The sequence below is a fragment of the Lactuca virosa genome, chromosome 3 (assembly GCF_052849685.1).
Source record: "Lactuca virosa cultivar CGN04683 chromosome 3, Lactuca_virosa_CGN04683_v6, whole genome shotgun sequence".
Classification (NCBI taxonomy): Eukaryota; Viridiplantae; Streptophyta; class Magnoliopsida; order Asterales; family Asteraceae; genus Lactuca; species Lactuca virosa.
Window position 1 is genome coordinate 202,178,457 of NC_136428.1, and position 12,269 is coordinate 202,190,725.

The following is a 12,269-nucleotide window of genomic DNA, read 5'->3' on the forward strand; positions in this document are numbered from 1 at the left end:
TCTGCTACTTGTGATGCATAAAATGAGTGGGTTAGGTTTAGGAAAACTTTGTGAGATGCATAGGGTTTTCAATCCCATAATAATTTAATGATAATAAATGATATCATTTCTTACAAACAATGTTATCAGATAATATAATATAAATCTGACCTAAGACCAACTATCCAACCCAAGCGATCCTCACCGATCCTAAAGCACAATTATCTGGAGGAATCCCCCAACTTGATGAATCGTTTGAGCAACTGTTTGACTACACTTCTAGGAGATTCCTTGGCCAGTGTACGTCATATAAAGGTAACCAATGTTCATAGATTTGATAAATATGGCATCCCACTTTATCTACGTCCATAGGTTATAAGTCCATGCTAGCATAGTAATTCACTAGACCGCCTAGAATAGTCAAGTGTTGTCATATACTCTGGTCGATGACCCAGACATACTTGCTAGTTGTCTGATTTGGACACACCATCTCCAGTCATCCCCGAAAGATGAGGAATTCGACACTCCGCTATCGGGCAGAGCTTCGCCTTACACCTTTTTTAGAAGACCTATATGTACATAACACTAAGTGTTAGTATAATTATATACTTCATGGAACTATTATCCTAAGGGTTTAGATTCCTCAATAATTCCAATGAATAGTGAAAGTACTATCAGATAAGGATCACCCAGGTAGGAAAGTTGGGAGGTAGGACCATTTCGGGATATAGCCTTTCTAAAATCCAACAACCAAGCCGACATGACCATTCTAGAAACCTATCATGTAAGTAGATCAATCAATATAACGATTTTGAATCACTGATAAATCTTAATTATAAGTCCCTAGTAAAAACTTATAATATAATAATAAATTACACAGAAGCATAGTACGTGTATCTTGCTTACAGAGTGCTCTTGACGAAAACTGGGAACTAAGTGGGAAAAATACTGACTCGGGAGCTTCTACTCGAAGGTTACAACTAGCTAAGCACTCAGGGATGTCGCAAGGCTTCTCCGCAGACTAAACTAAAGGAAAATGGTCTAAATGTCATAGAATATCGAGAGAGAAAGTTTGTAGGGCTGAGGGATTTGGACTTGAGGCTGAATGCTATTTATAGGATGGAGAATTGGCTTGTGCGTCGTGCACATACCAGGTGTATGTCGTGCACCTGACCTGGTCGGCCTCTCGGCGCCTTACACGTGTTTAAATATGAATGGGGCTGTGTGGCGGCTTCTAGAATGCTTTGCACGTTGCGTGTATGTGTCGTTTTTAAGATTTTCAAAATTGTGTACCTCCTTCATACGAGCTCCGTTTTTGACGTTCTTTATATTCCTAGAAATCTCTCGACGAGATCTACAACTTTCCTCTAGACTCCATCGGTTATTTTGACTTTTTTTCACACAGGCTTAGACTGTTAAAGCCTATATACAATGCATAACTTTCTCATCCGGAATCCATTTTCGACTGTCCTTATATAATTGGGCTCATATTAATAAGATCTTCAACTCCCGTTAAAATTGTTTCTTCTAACAATCAACCGATCTAAATATCAATTTCTATGGTCGTACTACTACGTTGAAACTTCGAAAAATCATAACTTTCTCTTATAAAGTAAGATTTGGACATTCTTTGTATACATGCTCTCGACTTAACGACTACTAAGACTTTCATTTAGATCACTTAGGCTAGGAAGTAATTTATCAAAAATTCCCTTTTTACGATAGGCAGAGCCATGCCGATTTAATCACGAAACTTTGAAGAAGCATAACTTCTTCGTTTTAGGTTGAATTTGAACGTTCCTTATTATGTATACTATAACTAGGTTAAAATTATTTGTCATAAATAATCTTTTATTTTCGACACATATTTTAATCTTATTTTATTTTATTATTAAATAATTATATTATTCACATAAAATATCATATAGAACATATAGTCACATAAATGTATGAATAATCCTTTCTTATTCATTCATATAAAGATTAAAATAGTTGACCAATGTGATTACAGACTATGACTAATCTATAAAAAACGCATGCATTACAATTATCTCCCCCTTAGGATGTTTCCGTCCTGAAATCAGACATCAGCAAACTGATGAGGATAACAACTCTTCATTTTGATTTCTGTTTCCTAGGTGAGGTTTGGCCCTATCGTGTGATTCCATCACACTAGCACTAACTCAATCATCTTATGTTGTAATTTCTTCTTCTTACGATTAAAGATTGCTTCAGGATCTTCAACCAGCCTTCGATCTTCATCAATCCTTAACTCTGAAAGTGGGAGCACATCAACTTCTTCTCCTAATAACTTCCTCAAATAAAAAACGTGAAAGGTATTATGCATACCTTGTAGTTCGTTGGGCAATTCAGGCTTGTATGCTTGGTTCCGTATCCTTTTAAGTACCTTGAATGGTCCTATAAAACAAGGACTTAACTTTCCATGCTTTTCGAATATAATAAGTCCCTTCCATGGTAAGACTTTTAATAACACTTGATCACCCACACCAAATGTTATTGGTTCTCGCTTTTGTCGACGTAGATGTTCTAACGACTTTGAGCAACTAACATCCTTTACCTGATGACTTTTAGCTTCTCAGGGGTCTGGTGTACTAACTCAGGACTGTAAAGTGTTTCTCTCTAGCTTCCAACAAACATGATAGCCTACGACACTTTCTTCAGTACAGTGCTTCATAAGGAGGCATCTTGAAGCTGGAGTGATAACTATTGTTGTAGAGAAATTCGGCCAGTGATTTGTGGTCATCCCAGCTACCAGGAAACTCTAAGGATGTAGCTCCCTATTTCTCATTAGTAATTTTAAAAAAGATTTTGTTAATTTATAAAAATAATTATATGAATATGGATTTATATTCTAAAGAATTATATCGATGAATTCTCAAATAAAAGACATTTGATAAGTTGGAAGTGGTTAAATAATAAATAAAGAAAATAAAATAATAAAATAAAATAAAATAAAATGATGATAATAGTAATAAAGTAAATTTATTAATTAAATAAGTGGATAATTCAAGATAATATAAAACCATTGAAAGTAATAGCATTCAAGAATCAATAATGAAAAGTATTAAGGGATTACGGGCTAAAAGTGTCAAAACCAAAACTGTCCTTTGTCAAGAAAATTGTTTTTGGGGTAGAAACTGTCATTATGGGAAAGTTGAGGGTAGAAATTGAAAATTATGGGATTTTTAAGCTAGGATCGGCCTTATGAAGAGGGGGCCATTTTTCCTTGCTTGGGCTTCACTTAATCCATGAATTTAAGCCATAAAACCTAACCTTAATTGCCCAAAGTCCATTGTGTTCGTGTATGCGTGGTTTCCTTTTCTTTGGCCACAAGAGATCGAGGGAGAGCGAAAGAGCGGGAATGATCATCGGGAGGGAAGGCAGGCTTCAAGCTTCATTTCAGCTATGTGTAAATCGATTTCCAGCCAATAAAATCATAAAGATAGAGGGTTACGTGAGTGAGAAAGAGATGTAAAGGTTGAACTTCGAGAGCATAATATGCATGTCACAAAACGGGACAAATGATGGATTTAGATCTTTGTTTTTAAAATTCTCCCTAGCCTATTTCGTAAACTATAAGTAAGGCCACGTTTCTAGAGTTTTTCGAGGAAAAATGATAGAGAAAATCCTCAAAGAGACGACGAGAGAGACGACCTATCCAGAGAGATGTTAGGCAAGAAAAAGAAAAGTAAAAGAAAAGAGGATTGCTTTGACACAAAGTTTTCTCGTGGAATCTATAATTCCACACATCCTAAGTAAAAATGTTTCTCCTTTGTATTCTTCTAAAAATATACTCATATGTGTTGCTCTTTATGTCTTAATGGGTTGAGCCATACCCTAGACAAAGTTATGATTTTATGTAAAAGGTCCTAGTTTCAAGCCTCTATTTAGACAAACCATTAAGTCACTAAGTCAATGTAATTAACATATATTAAGAGCTTCTTATATGACCTTTTAATCTACAAAAATTTCTAAACTTAAATCTAAACCATTAAGTCCTTAATAAAACACCAAAAGTGACTTAAAAGATAAAATGACATGTTCTTCCAATTCTGCCCTTCAACTTCTAAAATCCGTTCAATGCAATCCGAACACCCAAAAATCATGAGACTTACTTTTATGTAAAGCTTAGTGTGTCTGGTTTCCTCAAACTTTGAATCACTTTTCCAAATTCTAAATCCTTGAAGGGTAAAATGGTCAATCTTCTCATAATGGTGTGTGCTGTCACAGATTTCATGCATTGTCTTCTAAAATTCGAAATAAATTCCTCAGAACTCCAAATACAAAAATTCCAAATCATTTAGATAGATATGGATGTCTAGTTTCGTCCATATTAAGGACTTGGTTTAATTGATAGTATATATGTACAGGTTATTCAAAGAGTGCAGAGTGGTCCAGAAATCAACTCATATTTTACATCAACTTGTGATGTGCATAATTCATTCTACAAAGCTTTAATTCATAAAAAAATCAGAAGATATGGTAAGGGTATAATGTCTAATATACCATTAATTTTCCTAAGATTTAAATCTTAAACCTCCTAGAGTAAAAGTTACCACCTTTGCATGTGAATCCAGAAAGTAACAGTTCGAAATGGCTAACTTGTAAATTTAATATAAAATCAACAAAGAATCATTAGGACGAGATCCTTATATTTTCGAAAAACCAAGAGAGGGAAATATATGAATATATTTTTATCAAAACCTAATGATTAATTTAAAGTTACGAAATCAGGTCTCGAAAAGAACACTATAATCAAAAGAAAGTTAAAAGTAATACAAATATAAGAATATTAAAGTATAGTTATGAAGCACATGTTAAGTAAGTGTTATAATTGTGGTGTAGGTGTTCAAAAAGAAGGAATTTCACTTGTCTATTGCATCTAGAGTATTTCAGGTTACCAAGAGAGGTGAGTTACACTAACTCTCCTATTATATAGGCATTACTTGTTTCATGTTGTTGTTGACGGATACCCTAATTCGGTAGAGTGAACAAGGTAAGGTAGAATGTGGTTTGTCCTCTAGTGAGGCAAGTTGCACTCTTATCTCTTATTCCCTATTAGGGAGTAACGGGGTAGTTCCCGGAAGGGGAAACTAGGTTATGGTTGGTACTATCAATATGTGCTAGGAATATTTATGTTTATGTCTTATGTTTTTATGTGAAATGTCATGCTTTGTGTAAGTAAGTGATATAGATAGCGGTAGAGTAATGTGTATGCTCACCAAGCGTTACGCTTACCCGTTGTTATTTAACATTTGCAGGATCTCCAAGTTTTACTAAAGGAAAGAGATCGGTGTGACTGCAAGCGACATTCTCTCGAAGACTTATATGAATAATAAATGTCATGTATTTAAAGCTGGGATGTTTTTGCTTCCGCTAATGTTTCTTTTGAAATAATATTTTCTTTAGTATGGTTGGATGTTTTTAATAACCTTATTTGCATTTTTCAAAGAGTAACGACTAGTTTTGTTTTACTAATATTTAATATCATGTTTTATAAAAAAAAATTGTGTCGCTACAAGTTGGTATCAGAGCATGGTTTGAGGGATTTAGACATGCACTATTGTGTTTAAACTCAAACCAAGCCTCAAAAATTTACAAAAAGTTTCAAAACAAGAATTTAAAAAGTCAAAATTTTTAAAAGTTAAAGTTTGAAAAAGAAAAGAGAATGTGAAGCGTGCAGTCATTCGGAGCTCAACATATAGTGAGCCACTTACTCACAATAAGTCTTATGTAAAACTATTAAGATGTATGTAATGTTTATATGTTGGAAAGTGTTAAGATATATGTAATGTATATATGCTAGAATTTCCTATTAGAATGCTTATGTGTTTATGATGCATATATGCGTATGATGTTTATGTGCTTATATGCTTTATATGTGCCTTATGTGAAGTATGTGTTTTAGTAGTACTCAATTGACTCTTTAAGGTGGCATATATCTTGAATGCCATGATTGTATACATCTAGGATCATGTAGGTTTAGAGAACTAATTTGGCCTTACTTCCTGTTCCTTGTTTGGTTGTGGTTTTAGGGTATAATCAACTTCTCAAAGACTTATATTGGTTCAAGGGTATGCATCGTCAAGCATCCATGGTGCACGCTTGCCTATAGGAGAAAACTTGAGATAATATAAAATGATAGAGTAGGAATGTATACTCATGATGAGCAAGAATAGTAAAACGATAAATAAGTAGCTATGTATTGGACCCATCATGTAGATACGGAAGTTTCGTGTGATCTCTAGGAACAAGTATCCGTCGGTGTGAAATGTAGTAGGGGCCCATACTATGTGAAGCACATGACCGATATTTGAGTCAGGAAGACTCACGAAAGCCTGTAGGACTGATGAGTTACTGTAAAAGAAAGTATATGAATGGTTCCAATAATAAAAGTAAATGTACGAATGGTCTAAGTAATAAAAGAAAATGTATGAATGATTCAAGTAATAAAAGTAAATGTATGAATGATCCAAGTAATAGAAGTAAGAGAATAAATGATGTAAGTATCAAAGGTAAACATATGGAAGATCAAAGTATTAATGTTATTATACCCTCGAACTACGTCTTAAAAAAATAATGAATACTTGAGGAAGACCATCAAACGAATCTGGGGTTCCGAGACACCAAATTTTAGAGGACTAGTTGCGAGTAAGGTTCGTGAAGCTATCCAAGAGATGTTTCTGGGACTGTTTACGCAGCTCAAAGCTATGATGGAAGAATTAGATTATAAGAAAAACAGTTTCTACAATGCAGAATGATAGAAGCCTGAGTCGTGGATCATCAAGTGGATGGAGTTATTAAGGCCTCTTGGCGTGCAATCCACTACTTTTTTCATAAGAAGAAAGATTCGTTAGTAAGAAGTTGATGACTAGCTCACATTTAGGGTGCCTTTCTCACCAGTTTTTGTCCTACCAAGGCAAAGATATTTATAGCTATGATCTTGTTACGAGATGGAGCATGAGATATTGGTGGGGACTGAAGAAGAAGTCTCGTACTGATGAAAGAGTGGCAACTATAACTAGGGAAGAATTCACAGGGATGTTCAGAAAGGATTATATTCCATTGGTAGAGATCAACAAAATAGCAAAGACGTTCCTGGTGAAGAAACAAACTACAAAATTGGTGAATGATATCACCAATAAATGTCTTGAAAAAGCACTCTTTTGCTCGGATTTTGTCGCTACTGAGGACATGAAGATACTTCACCACACAGAAATGTAAGGGTGGATATCCAAGAGTCATTATTACTACAAGGTGCAAGACTCTCAATAAGATGATAGATATAGCTTGTGTTAAGGAAGGCTTGATATGGAGTCATAGCTAGGAAAATGGAATCAAACACAGTGTCTAACATCATTGGTGATAGTCGAGGAGTTCGATGTTTGGTTATTTCAGTACTGGTAGATGGTATAAGGCTGCCTAAGTTCCTGTTAGATCATGGGTAATGAAGATATATTCAGATTGTTGACAACTTGGTTGACCAATTATGGGGAGCAACCTAGTTCTCCAAACATTATGTTTGAACAAGTTACCATCGAGTAGATGAAGGATAGAGAGGGAGATGTACACAAGACCATGTTAAAAATCAAATTTGGACACTATTAGCTCATTGTGATACCATTCAGACTTATGAATGCACCAATAACATTCATGAATATGTTGAACCATGTGACCGAAATGAAGGTCTACTATGTGTCATGGGAAGAGTATGAATGATATCTGTGAGCAGTATAGAGAATGCTAAGGAGGAAGAAGTCATAAGCTATAATTTATAGTGTGAGATCTAAAAGCATAATGGGGACCTAGGAAAAGCAGATACAATGATGAAGTGGATTTTCCCGAAAGCATCCACAAATTACAAAAATTTCCTTGGCCTTATTGCGTACTATTAGAGAATTTATCTAGGTTCTTCCTAAGGTTAAAAGATTTTTAAAGTAGTTTTAAGAGAGGATTGTATTTTCTTGAAAAGGAAGGTTTAAAATTTAGGTAAAGGTTGTGATGAGGATCCCTTTATATATTGTTGTCTAATTATTCTTAGGGATTTAGAGCATAGCCCAAGAACCTGGTTGAGTTTTATAAGCTACTAGAAGGAAATATCAAGCGAGATGATGAACAATAAACAGCTTTAACAATACTGGAAAAAAATTAAGAGAAGTTTCAACCTTGCCATTTCTTGAAAGGATCGATAACATGACCAATTACTATGATCGACTCATCATGGACTAGGTTGTATGTTGAAGTAAGAAGAAGAGAGGTTTTTATGCCTAAAGGCTGATGAGACCACATGGGTTAGTTTTATGATCCATAACTTAAATTGACAGTTATTCACTCTAAAAGATTTGAAGGCACTATCTTAACGAGATAGAATGTACAACATATGTTGACAGCAAGAGCCTTCAATACCTCATGGACTACCAAGACCTAGTATGAGGTGACAAATATAGCGAGATCTGAATATATATAATGACTAAGGGATACTTTGTCACCTAGACAAAGCTAACATCATAACATATGCTATGAGCTGGAGCAGAGTGTGTAATAATTCTAACTTTATACATGATGATGATAGTGTTTATAGAACTCTTTGATAGGATCAGGAAGGCTGGATATTAGTCTGTACAGATCAAGAACCAAGATGAGGAGCCGATCAAGGGATAAATTTTCAATATTGTTAGAGATAACCATGAATTATGGTCTCGATACAACCATATTTGAATTCCATTCGCCACTAGGACCAGATAAATCCTGTCGGATGAAGATCCAAAGTCATAGTGTTTTCTGAGAATGAAGAGAAACGTGGATAACTATGCAAAAAAATGTCCAAACAGTCAAAGGTTTAACATCATAAACTTCATGGTGAACAACAATTGATATGAACATTTGTTTTGAAGTAAGGACTTATAGCCAGAGATGTAATCATAAAGGTTACCTTGAAACCATAAGTAAGAATATGGACTACTAGTAAAGTATGTAAATTGATCAGTAATACTCGCTTCCTGACAATGTGAGAGAGGTTCTCACAGGAAGGCTAGCAGACAGTTATGTCAGGAAAGGTGGTACTCAGGAACAAGGTGCTAATATATAGTTATTCAAGTAAAAAATGCACGATTAATATGATGATTGTGGAAGAAGTTCTGTAACAATAAGAATGTTAAATGTTGGTTCAAGTAGTATACTGCTTTTAGATAGATAGACGTGTAGTAGAATGTTTCAGACGACATGTGGCGATCATGTGTCTTGGACCTTGATGTAGTTGGGTCAATTAAATTTCTAAGTAGAGTTACAGTATGATAATAGGTCGTTATCAGCATGCAGGTTTACAAGATGTAGTACAGAATAAAACGAAAGACCTTTATATGTCGAGAAGAGTAAGTCAGTCAGTGTTAGATGAAGGAAAGTACGATTTAACGTGATAAATCATGATTTAGAAAAGTTAAAGTTAAAGATCAAGGTAATCCAAGTGACATTATGAGGGTGTGAAAAAAGTTAAACGTATGAGAATGCTCAAAGCAATAATAAAGTGTGAGCTTAAGCTTATAAATTGAGCAAGAGGCAGATGACTATTGTTACGGGTTTAAGTACACCAGAAATAATGGAAGGATTTACCACAAATAAAATTTGAGGTTAAGGAAAATAAATTGAGTAAACGTATAAGTATAAGGAGCCATAGAGAGATGTGCATTGAGGTTTTAGTTTGCGTCTAAGATAGTTTAAGGACTAGTAACTTCGAGGAGAAAATTCTTTTAAGTGTGGAAGAGTTGTAGCGCCTATTTCACATTAGTAATTTCAAAAACGATTTTGTTAATTTATAGTAATAATTATCTGAATAAGGATTTATATTCTAAAGAATTACATCAGTGAATGCTCAAATAAAAGACATTTGATAAATTGGAAGTGGTTAAATGATACATAAAGAAAATAAAATAAAATAAAATAAAAACAAAATTGCAAAAATGGTCCCTGTGGTATGTATTTTTTCTAAGGTTTAGTCCAAATCTCGACTTTTTTGGCTTCATAGTCCTTTTGGCCTAGTTTGTACTTGGAAATGGTCCCTCCGAATATTAAAATGACTATTATACCCTTTTATTTTTATTTTTACATTTTTTAATATCTATTTTAACAATTTAATAATTAAAACAACAGAATGGGCCCACACATCTCTCTCTCTCTCTCTCTCTCTCTCTACCCAAAAGATGTTGTTCCTCCTATTCATCTTCAAAACAATTTCTTTTTCAAAATCCAAACCCAAAATTAAATCCAGAACTTGCATCATAGATCAAAAATTTTAAATAAATTTAAAACTTGAATCGTTTCCATTCAAACTACTGAATTGTGTTATACAACCTTGGTGGTTGACTTCTGATTAGTTTCCGATGGAGATTAACACCTGATAAGTTTTCCACTTTTGAAGATAAACTTCTAATACAAATGATTATTGATATGAAGGAGGTATAGCAATGGCTTTTCGAGTATTGGGTAAACCGCATGAAATCGAGAATTGGCTCAATGATTAATTGTCTATGTTTGAATTGATTGTAGATGGGTATGACACATAAAAAAAATCATTTCTGAGGCACTTCAAAAACCCTTATTCAAGAACCCAAAATCTTGACAATAAATCGAAAACCCAAAAACACACGTAGTAATGAACACGTACATGCAATGGTATCGAATGACGATGATGATGGTCCAGTAGGTTTCAAAAACAAGTCTTAGAAATGGATCTCGTTCACCATATGCCTCGCCCCAACCAACAACAATGGTTGTTAAGAAGGATTTCTTCAACTAGGTTTACAAACCCAAAGCTTGAAGCCCCTTGACATAGCGTGAGACCTAGGAAGAAGGAGACAACAGCCATGCGGTTGCTGCCGACTCTGTGATGGTGAAACCGTCGGTGGAGGCGTAGAACGACTGCCGACTTTGCACCATCCACCATCATTGCATCAATTTTCCACATTAACAAATGATAAATCCAACTACAAGCATTATCAACGAGAAATTAGAAATTTAGATAGGGAAAATTGTACTTCAAATGACATCGTCTGATATCCCCAAAAATCGATCGTCTATTTAGGTTAATAACATTAAAAAAAGAAGAAGATAAACCTGTAATGGCATCTTAAAGTCAGATTCGTCGGAGGACGGTGTTGTTGAAGGAGACAACTTCATCAAATCTAGGTTACACGTTGTGGCTCCAATGAAGGTGTTTTGGTAGTTCTGATATCTAGATTTAGATCCAAGTACCGAAATCGGGTGTAGCTTTTCTTGTTTGTATTTAAGCTTCGAAGATCTGAGTTTATTCCTACAGAAATAGGATTAAAATTCAAATAGATGTGTTTTCCTGTTCTTACAACACGCTTTAGAAATGAAGAACAAGTTTTTGGAGACGAACAGGTTTTAAGAGATAGAGAGAGATATGAGCCCAAATTAATTATTTATTTTGTTATTCATTTAAATTAAATAGAATGAAATATATCAGAACAATATTACAGTCATTTTAGTTTACCGAGGGACCAAAATTACAAACAAACATGGTCAAAGGACCATGAAACGAAAAAAGTCGAAGTTTAGACCAAAACTCAGAAAAAATGTATATCACAAGGACCATTTTTTGCAGTTTTGTCTATAAACTATTTTTTGAACCTTACTCAAAGAAAACATAAAATCACAAGGACCAATTCTGCAGTTTTGTCTATAAACTATTTTTTTTGACCTTACTCAAAGAAATCATAAAACCACAAGGACCATTTCTACAGTTTTGTGATATATATATATATATATATATATATATATATATATATATATATATATATATATATATATATATATATATATATATATATATCAAAAAAGCGAAAGGACCTGAATTGTAAGGGTAGAAATGTAAACGGAAAATGGAATTAATTGATCCCCGTTTGAAAATCTTAAGCTCCTGCGACACCATGCGCCGAATTCACAAGCATAAGGAGCTATATCAATGACACCTATCCCGACGACAAAAGTCATCGCTACAAGTAGGGCTATGCCGACGACATGTCGTCGCCGTAGCATTTACCAAGTTTGACCAAATTTGTTTAATCAGATATAGAATATTTGTGCCGAAAAGATGTCATTGCCACTAATTCGGCGGGAACGATGAAATTATTCGCGGTCTTCTGAAAACCTATGTCAACGACATGTCATCGGTATAGGTTACGACAAATCTAATTTTCATTTATTTTTATTCCATGGTGCAGAAAATCAAAACGATGTAGTTTCTTGGAAGC

At 34.4% G+C, this 12,269-nt stretch overlaps 1 long non-coding RNA gene across 1 annotated transcript; it reads right to left on the reverse strand.

Annotated features, from left to right (window-relative positions):
- Positions 1–10,501: 10,501 nt before the first annotated feature.
- LOC145162803 (uncharacterized) lies at positions 10,502–11,421 on the reverse strand. Its single transcript, XR_013739345.1, has 2 exons — positions 11,110–11,421; positions 10,502–10,979 (listed from the first exon to the last, which is right to left on the reverse strand). It is a non-coding gene; the product is annotated as an uncharacterized LOC145162803 (long non-coding RNA).
- Between the last annotated feature and the right edge of the window lie 848 nt (positions 11,422–12,269).